This window comes from Nicotiana tabacum, chromosome 2 (genome assembly GCF_000715075.1).
Source record: "Nicotiana tabacum cultivar K326 chromosome 2, ASM71507v2, whole genome shotgun sequence".
NCBI lineage: Eukaryota > Viridiplantae > Streptophyta > Magnoliopsida > Solanales > Solanaceae > Nicotiana > Nicotiana tabacum.
In genome coordinates this window covers 59,860,331-59,870,457 of record NC_134081.1, presented here as the reverse complement: position 1 = coordinate 59,870,457, position 10,127 = coordinate 59,860,331, and the positions used below count along the sequence as shown (strand labels likewise).

At 34.3% G+C, this 10,127-nt stretch overlaps 1 long non-coding RNA gene across 1 annotated transcript; it reads right to left on the bottom strand.

The window, feature by feature from the left end:
* Nucleotides 1–4,860: 4,860 nt before the first annotated feature.
* Nucleotides 4,861–5,427, bottom strand: LOC107783143 (uncharacterized). The gene is made up of 2 exons (XR_001647393.2): nt 5,319–5,427; nt 4,861–5,183 (listed from the first exon to the last, which is right to left on the bottom strand). It is a non-coding gene; the product is annotated as an uncharacterized LOC107783143 (long non-coding RNA).
* Between the last annotated feature and the right edge of the window lie 4,700 nt (nt 5,428–10,127).

Here is a 10,127-nt window from a genome sequence, read left to right as displayed (position 1 = left end):
TGTTACCGATAGACCCTCAGCTCACGAACAAAATATACAAGCCTGTAAACATTTTCCAGTACAGTAAATGATTTGGCAAATCTCAAACACCGTTTGGCATAATCTAATGTGACCTTCGTCTTTGGTTCTTGTGATGACCCAAAATATCATCTTTAAATTTAATAAGTAATTCTGTATTCAGAGACCTCAAAAAGTACCATTTATCATTCCTCGACTTGCGTGCGCAGTCCGTACAATTTTCCGGTTTGTTTTTATGTGAAAAATAGATTAAAATGGGAAATAGAGCTTTAAAATTTAACTAAGTTGACTTTGGTCAACATTTTGAGCAAACGGATCCGGATCAGTACTTTCAAAATTCCGGTAGGTCCGTATCGTGATTTGAGACTTGGGCGTATGCCTGGAATCGAATTCCGAGGTCCCTATCTCGAGATATGGAATTTTGATGAAAAATTAAAAGCTTGAAAGCTTAATGATTTCTAAGAAATTACTAATGTTGGATTTATTGACCTCGGGTCCCTATTTTGGTTTCGGAGCCCGATATAGGTCCACTATAATATTTATGACTTATCTGCCGAATTTGGTGAGAATCGGAGTTGATTTGACGTGATTCGGACGTCCAGTTGTAAAAATATAAGTTTTAAAGTTTTCTTGAAAACTTCCTTTGATTTGGTGTCCGATTCGCAGTTCTAGGTGTTATTTTGGCGATTCGATCGCGCGAGCAAGTTCGTATGATATTTTAGAACCTGTGAGCATGTTTGGTTTGGAGCCCCGAGGGTTCGAGTGAGTTTCGGATAGGCTACGGAATGTTTTGGACTTTGAAAATCTGGTATTTTGCTGCAGCAGGTGTTCTGGCATGTTCTTCTTTGCGTTCACGAAGGTACTCTCGCGAACGCGAAGAGTAAACTGGGCAGCTGAATTTTTCTTCTTCGCGAACGCGAAGGCTTGGTCGCGAACGCGAAGCGATGGGGGCATTACCCTTCGCGAACGCGACCATCTCCTCGCGAATGCGTAGTGTTAGGCACACCTGGGGGAGGGTCGATCATTCCTTCAGCGCGAACGCGAGCTATGCCTCGCGAACGCGAAGGAGGACTCGCGAACGCGAAAGCCACGGGCTGCTACTCATCGCGAACGCGACAGGCCCTTCACGAACGCGAAGAAGGCCTGACCCCTGTGACTTAAATCAGAACCAAAAACGGAATTTTTCCTATTTTTCACAAACCCTCAATTATAACTCGGCTTAGAGGCGATTTCAAAGGAGTTTTTCACAATTTCGAACTGGGTAAGTGTTCTTTATCATATAGTGATTGTATTTCACAAAGCCATGTCTATATTCATCATTTATTTCGGATTTAGATGGAAGAAATTGGAATTTTTGTAAACTTTTCAAAAACGAAAAATTAAGATTTGAAGGTCCATTTGATATCGGAATTTGACAAATTTGGTATGGTTGAACTCGTATCGGAACGAGTGTTTGGATTTCATGAGTTTTTTCGGGATTTGAGACGTGGGTCCCACTGCCGAATATTTTAATGAATTTTGGATTTTTATCTAAAAAATTTATAAATTCATATGAAATTAATTCTTATGATTAGTATTGAATATATTGAATTGTTTGTGAATAGATTTGAAACTTCGGAGGCAAATTTAAAAGAAAAAGTTGTGGTTGCATAATTGATTGGAATTTGCAAAGTGAGGTAAGTGTCGGGGTTAACCTTGACTTGAGGGAATAGAACCCTTAAATTGTTTGTTATGTGAATTGCATGTAAACGACGTATAGGCGAGGTGACGAGAGTCTATACGTCGTCAAATTAATTGTTTGCCTGCTTACTTGAAAAATCATAAGTTATTTTTAATCATAAATTAATTATTATAATAATTGTTTCTCTCTTATTATTTGCAAATATAAATTCTTGAATTCCTGCATTAATTGTTACATGCTATTTGAATTATGTGCATTAATTGTTATTTGACATTTAGCATAATAAATATTAAACTATGTATTTGCTCCCTGATTTCCATAATAATTTGCTATTTGTCATTGTTTGCTTCATAATTAAACCATAATTATTGTATGTTTGTTGTCTTGTAATTTTATATTAATTATTATATTTATTGGAAAAATTTCTTCTGTAAGAATTGGTAAATGAAAATGTTGGAGGAGCGGGTTACACGCCGCAACATGATTGATTATAATGAATATATTGGAGGATCGGGTTGCACGCCGCAACAGACTTATTAAAAGTCAATATTGGAGGATCGGGTTACACGCCGTAACAGACTTATTAAAAGTCAATATTGGAGGATCGGGTTGCATGCCGCAACAACAACAACAACAACAACCCAGTATAATTTCACTAGTGGGGTCTGGGGAGGGTAGTGTGTACGCAGACCTTACCCCTACCCTGGGGTAGAGAGGCTGTTTCCAATAGACCCTCGGCATCCTTCCCTCCAAGAACTCTCCACCTTGCTCTTGGGGTGACTCGAACTCACAACCTCTTGGTTGGAAGTGGAGGGTGCTTACCATCAGAGCAACCCACCTTGTCCAACAACAGACTTGTTAAAAAGTTAATATTGGAGGATCGGGTTGCACGCCGCAACATACTTGATTAAAATGAATATGTTAGAGGAGCGGGTTGCACGCCGCAATAGAACTGAATGTGGATATATTGTGAGAGCGGGTTGCACGCTGCAACAGAACTGAATGTGGATATATTGTGAGAGCGGGTTGCACGTTGCAACAGAAATAATGGAAATGATAATTGGTTATGACTGCTGAGTTGCCTTCAATTATTATAAATGAATTACTTGATTTATTCCTATTATTGTTGTTACTAATATTGCGTACAGGTTTATGTAAGTGAACCGCCTTAGCCTTGTCACTATTTCGTCGAGGTTAGGCTCAGCACTTACCAGTACATAGGGTCAGTTGTACTGATACTACACTCTGCACTTCTTGTGCAGATTTTGGAATTGGTCCCAGTGACGTACCATAAACTTGCTCGGATTTCAGCTATCAGAGGAGACTTGAGGTATAACTGCATGGCGTCCGCAGTTCTGAAGTCCCAGTCTATTGTACTTTAGCTGTGTGTTTATTTTCAGACAGCTTTATATTATTCAGACCTTTATTTGTATTTATTCTAGAAGCTCGTGCACTTGTGACACCAATTCTGGGATGGTATTTAGACACCGTTGTTTGATGGATTATTTCACTATATTTCAAACTTTGCTTCCGCATTTGTTTTCTTGTTATTAATACATTTAAAAATTATTTTAAAATGGATAATATTATTCTAACGTTGGCTTGCCTAGCAAGTGAAATGTTAGACGTCATCACGGTTCGAAGATGGAAATTTCGGATCGTGACAATTCCTTCTTTCATCCCACCTTACTACTTGATAAAAGACTTGCCATGAAAAAGGGCAGATCAAATTAATCTCATTTACGTCAAGCCAAAGGTCCAATCCCCAAATGACAAAACTACTCTCAAGTCTCAAACGAGTAGAATCTCTTTTTTTTTTGTTGGAGAAGTGGCTCCTCCATCTTATCCATCTTAAGGAAGCGCTTTATATACTGTACAAAATAGAGCACAAACCAAAAGGTAAATCCCATCTCTACTGTTGCAGGGGTTCTATGAGATCTAAAATTAATTCTGCAACATTGACTATCTCCTCTTTACAAAGCAATGCCTAAAAACATGTATAATGCCCAAAGAATAGCAACTTTCAGTGTCCTTATCAACTGGGTAGTTAAGTGAGCACATAGTTTTGAAATCAAAGCTCAGTGCTATGTTATTCTCAAGTGAATTCCAATCTTCAAAAAATAGAAAATAAAATATAATCAATCCCAAATTGAGGTAAGGTATATGGAAATCCTCTATCCATTTCATTACAACACCAAATAATTTGCACGTTATTGCATATCATGAATTCTCTAAGTCCTACCACTCCTCCAACATCGATAACTAATTTAATCCATCAGTCTAAAATCAATATGAATTTTCTGCTTCAAAAACTGCATAACCCAAAAAGTACTTTACTGGTAGGGATGGCAATGGGTAGTGCGGGTGCAGGGGCAGGTTTAGACATATGCAGGCGGGGCGGGTTAAACTAAAAAAATATTTTTTCGCAAGGGCGGGTGAGTTTAAATACTCATTTTTCACAACTGAAAAGGAGTAGAAAATGTTTAATTTTAACAAATCCAATCTCATACACTATAAATTAATGTTCTTCCATTATGACAAAAACAATGAGGTCACTTGACGAATAAGTATAATACAAATCTCTACGGTAACTATATGAAAACAGAGACTAAAAACTGGAACAATAACAGTAAATGAGAAAATTAATCGCCACTTCTGATTGAAATAAATTAAGATGGTAAAATATTTATTCTGACTATGTGTGTGTACATGTTGATCCCGCGTTCATTGATCGCAAAAATAAAATAAGATAAATTGAAAAGGAAATAAAAAAGTTGTGGGGGAGGGCGGGTAGGCGCAGGTGTGGTGCGGGGCAGGTGTGGTGCGGGTTAAAAGAGCTATGCGGGGCGGGGCGTGTTAGAAATTTTGCGGGTTAAGAGAGAACCCGCCCCGCACCCGCACCACTTGCCATCCCTATTTACTGGTCCTCCCCTAAACCAGATAGATCTATTTGATCTTTCCGTGAAGAAGAATGCCTCAAAAGATTTGCTTGTTGAAACACTCCATGTGCAAGACTACATATAAGATACAATGAGGCATCAAATGAGCAACTCTAGAACCAAAACTAACACATCACGCACTGCACTCTTACCATTCAACCAAAGCCGAATGCCAAGTGAAGCCAACTCCCTAAATCAATCATATCAAGGGAAGTATAGAACTTCAGAAAATCCAATTCCATGTTATAAAAGCAATAAAGCTCCTATAAAGCAATAAAGCTCCTATAATCACAAGGATTTACCATACTAATGAAAATGGAGTAGCATTTCAATTGTCAAAGCCATCAAAATGAACTACAATCAAAACTTCCAACTGTATCAAGAAAAAGCGAATAACAAGCTCAAGTTTTTCATCAATAACCGATAAATTTAACGACAAAAAGAGCTTCAGAGCCCTAGAACAGAAGCAACCGAAAGGACTACTTGGATCTCTGCCTCATCTTTCGGCGCTTCCTCTTCAACCTCCTCATTCTCTTCTTCTTCCACTGTAATAAATTATCCCACAATATGGTTTATCAATTAAACGAAAGTAATAAAACAACCATATACTAAAAGCTTTATGTGACAAAAACAGAAGCAACTACAGGTGATTTGACTTTAATTTTGCGAAGAAATCGTACCTTAGCTCTCATGGCGACAGAGAAGTTTGGTGCGCGATACCGTTTGGTAAAACCCTAACCCTAGAGAACGACAGCGGGGTTTGGGGTTTCAATCATTTTATACTAAGCTGAAGGGTATGGGCCAAACATGAAGCACAACTAGTAATTTCTTACTGGGCTTTTGGGCCTTGAGGAAAATAGTAAAAATGATACCAGGTAGCCACCTTTACCACTTAGTAATATAGCCGCATTTGCAAATATTTGAAAAATAGCCAGTTCATTTTTTGGGGTTTCAAAATGTCTCTTGAAAAAAAAAAAAAACTGCTAGAAGAAGATATTTGTCTTCTCTGCAACAGCAGAAAAAGTGCTTTCTCTTGGTGCTCAAAAATAATTTTCATTCTTGGCCAAACATTTTAAACCTAAAAAAAACACTATTTTCGAAAAACATGCTTTTGACATCCCAGAAGCTTGACCAAACATGTTATTACTGGTGTTTAAGAACTGTTGATTATCTTTAAACTATGGATTGCAAGGATTAACAACTTGTTTGGATGATTGTTACATATTGTATTGTATCATATTATTACTTTAAATAATTTTTACTTAAATATTAATGTATCGTATCATTAAATACATTGTTACATAATGATGAAAAGTACTACCTTATATAATGACATATTTGGTGTGATCGCATCGTTACCTTATTTTTTTTCTCTCATCTTACCCATTTCTAGTGTGGTTTATTACTTTAGATATAATTCAGAAGCTTCAGCATGTTGGAGTTACAACAATTGGCATATGGTAAAGCTTTATCTATACTATATTAAAAGGACGAAAACCTTTGGCGAAATGTCGGTCGCCTTTTTTACCCTCTAACATAGAGTTCATACTAGACAAAATAGTCATTTAATCATTTTCCTAAAATTTTGGACTTTGAAATCAACTAAAAATTTATTTATTAAATACTTCCTTATTTTAAGTTTTTAACTATGTACAAGTTCCTAAATATTATGACTCTTCTTAAATCCTTCTAAGTTTCCAAGTTTTCTTTAACCATGTTAGGAACCGTTAGGCTATTTTTTTCCAAGTCTTTGGCCTTTTTATTTTGATAAAAGAATAATTTACATATTTAGTCTCAAACTTAGATAGTTAAATATAATAAAATTCTATCTTTGTCCAAATCCCCGTCGGGCATATTTATTTTTCAAGTCTTTACCCTTTTTATTTTTTTTATAAATAATATAAATTATGCTTGAATTTAAATAGTTAAACATAATAAAATTTTATCTTTGGCCAAATCCAAATTATACATAAGTTTTACACCTTTTTAGTCTATTTCTGTTAGACTTATCGGCTAATTTGGTAAGCAAAATAAGCTTTTTAACAAATTGTTCTTTTGAATTTTGGTTTCTTCTCTCAGTTTATTGAAATGTTACGTTAACTTTCGTCCTAAAATACCATAACCATATTAGGTGTAGTTGGAGCACTTGTACATCTCATTAGAACATTAAAATCTATATCTATCTATCTATTTATATTATATTAAAAGCATAAAAGCTCTTAGCAAAATGTCATTTGCCTATTTTTTCCTTTAAAACTAGATTTTATACTAGACAAAATAGTCGTTTAATTATTTTTTTAATTTTAGGACTTTAAATCAACTAAATTTTACTATTAAATTTTTCCTTATTTAAAGACCATTAATATTAGAGTTATATTGAACTATTCCTATAAGATTCTTTATTATGCAAAACATGAGTTAGCAAAATTCTTTAGGAGTCAAACACGCAATGAATTCTGAAAATATAAAGATTCAAGACATATGATTTTTCTTACTATTTCAAAATCGAATATTATTGGAAAAATTATAATTATTCTCAAATATTTTAAAAACTAGAATGAGCAAATATTCAGAATTTGAAATAATAAAATTTAAGCTATTTCTTTTAATGTTGAGAATAAATAATTAAGCCTTTGAATTAACTAATTAGAAAACGAATCCAATTCTATTATTTTAACAAATTTATCATATAAGAAAACTATTTGTTAAATTGGAAAAACACTTAAAGTACATAAAATTAATTTTTGTAAGAAGAGTATCGACCGTGAAAGAAATCATAAAATATAGCAAAATTAATTACAGTAAAAATGAAGATTCAAATCGGTAAAAATATAAATTTGAAGCAATAAGGTAAAATTGTAGAAGGCAACTAGATTATAAATGAGTTGTCATTTGTTTTGTTTCTTGCATTCAGTCCAACAAATGAAAACGTCTCGCTATAATTTTTATACTAAGTTTTTTCTTGTAAAATATTAGTTCAATATTAGTCATTCTTTAAACTTTACATTGTCACTATTTTAGAAAGTATAATGCCAACTTTTTTCATTCGCAAAATTTTAAAAGACCAAAAGATTTAATTTTTAATTTGTGTTATTTGATAATTTTTTAAGGAATTATAAATATTAACATATTTATAAGTTTCGACATAAGTCCGGACAAAATAACAATAAGGCATCTAAATAAAATTCCTTCATTTGTTAAACTAACTAAATGGGAATAATATTTATTATTTTAGAAAAAAATCTTAAATTATATTTATAACTCAAACAAATTATCTAATAATATGTATGTAATTTTTAAAATTTGTGTATTCATTAGTATAGGTACACGCGCAAAGCGCGTACCTTAAGACTAGTATATATAATTCCACGAGGTGTAAATTCCCTCTTTTTTGGTAGGATAGGGAGAAAGGAAATTAAATGAGGAAAATAGGAATAAACAAAAATTCCAAGTGAGGTGAGTGCAATATAGTTAATGGTTGCAGAACAAATTAAAGTTTCTCTTACATCTTAGGGCATCTATAACATTGATCAAGGTAGTAAGCGAAAATATATAGTAGCTCTTCTGCTGTAAGAATGCATCTTTAAGCATTTTAACGAGAATGCAGATTGATAGAATGCTAATGATTAGAAGAAAGGATGGCTATCCTTAAGCATATAACAAAGCGCAACAACATTAGAACTTCAGTGCCCAAAAAGAAATGCAAGTTGTCACGACCCAAATTCTCAATAAAGGGATCGTCATGGCGCCTAACACCACTTGCTAATCAACCTAATACTTAACAGAAATAAAGAAACAAAACTAGGCATAAAACAATATGATATCAAAATAAAAGGAAAAGCTCAAAAATACGTAACGAGTCAAACCAAAACTTTTTGCTCACCCGGTGAAAGACATAGTAGGTAAAAAGGCTATTGGTTGCTTTACTTTCTTACCTCGGGCAGGTTGCAAAAGCTACTAACATTAGTCTAATAACCTCCTAGAACTGGTGTCACCGAACACATGAGCTTCTAAGGATTTACTAAATACAATGTCTGAAATGACGAATAACACTATTTGATACAAATAAACAATAGAAGATCTAATAGAAAGGTGACTTTAAGGCCTGCCTACGAGAGTGCAACTGTCACAACCCAAAATCTCATCATAAGGTTCGTGATGACACTTATTTCCTAAGACGAGGTAAGCCTATCACATAACGACATCAATCAGAATATAACAACTTAAAATTATTGATAGAAATTTTGAAATGTCAAAACACAACCAAAATGGAGATACAACAGTCATCATCTCTAAATCTGGTAATACAGAGTCATAAGCTCTATATGGAATACATAAAAAGTCTCAAAATACATCACAATTTGGGATACATAAACAATAGAAAATGAAATAAGAGGGTAATTTCGAGGCCTACGAACTGAACGACAGGTATACCTTGAAGTCTCCAAGAGCTCTCGATCAACTCTCTAATAACCAATATGATCTGAGGTACCTAGATCTGTACAAAGAATGTGCAAAAAGCGTAATTTGAGTACACCACAATCGGTACACAGTAAGTATTAAGACTAACCTCAGTAGAGTAGTGACGAGATTCAAATCAAGACACTCACTAGTCAGATAACATGTGCAAGATATCAACATAACACTGACGACATAAGGCATAACAGAACAAATATCAACTAAGAGTGGAGCATGTGACAACACAACAAATCCACCAACAACTCATAAAAACACAAGGTGAAATCTTTTAAGAAAAACAAAGATATGTTTAAAATATGAACCTCGTTCCAACACATAAGCAACATCAAAGGAAACACACCGAAATACCACATAAAATCATCAATAATTCCATCCTTATGTCGTCGCTTCGCATCACAATAAAATATTTTTTCTTATATTGCTACACGCGCATAAGCCACACTTATCTCGCCGCATGCGCATAAATAAACACATCTCTTATGTCGCCGCATGCTCATCTCTCCACCCTTATAATCCACAAAACAACAATCAATCCCACAACAAGCCCATGTGGGCCACAATATCACAAAAATAACAATATCCCAAAGTCACATCAAGATATATCACACAACTCAACAACAAGATGCACATTAACATGACAATAGCATAAGAGTGCAGGACATATTAAACAATAAAGAATGTTCATATAGCAAACAATCTCAATTCAAGGCATTAATAACCTAAGGTCTAATCAGGTCACAAACCATACATACGCCTGTGTACACACTCGTCACCTCGTGCACACATCGTTTCACATAACACAAACATTGCAAATTAGACCAAATCCTAAGAGAAAATTTTCACACACAAGGTTAGGCAAGATACTTACCTCAAATAGCCCCAATCAATACTCTAAACATACTTTTTCCTTAAACTTTACCTCCACTCATCCCAAATCTAGCAAAAAAAAGACTTAATAATATCAAACAATGCAAGAGAAATCAATTTTAGTTAAGAAACTTGATATCTTT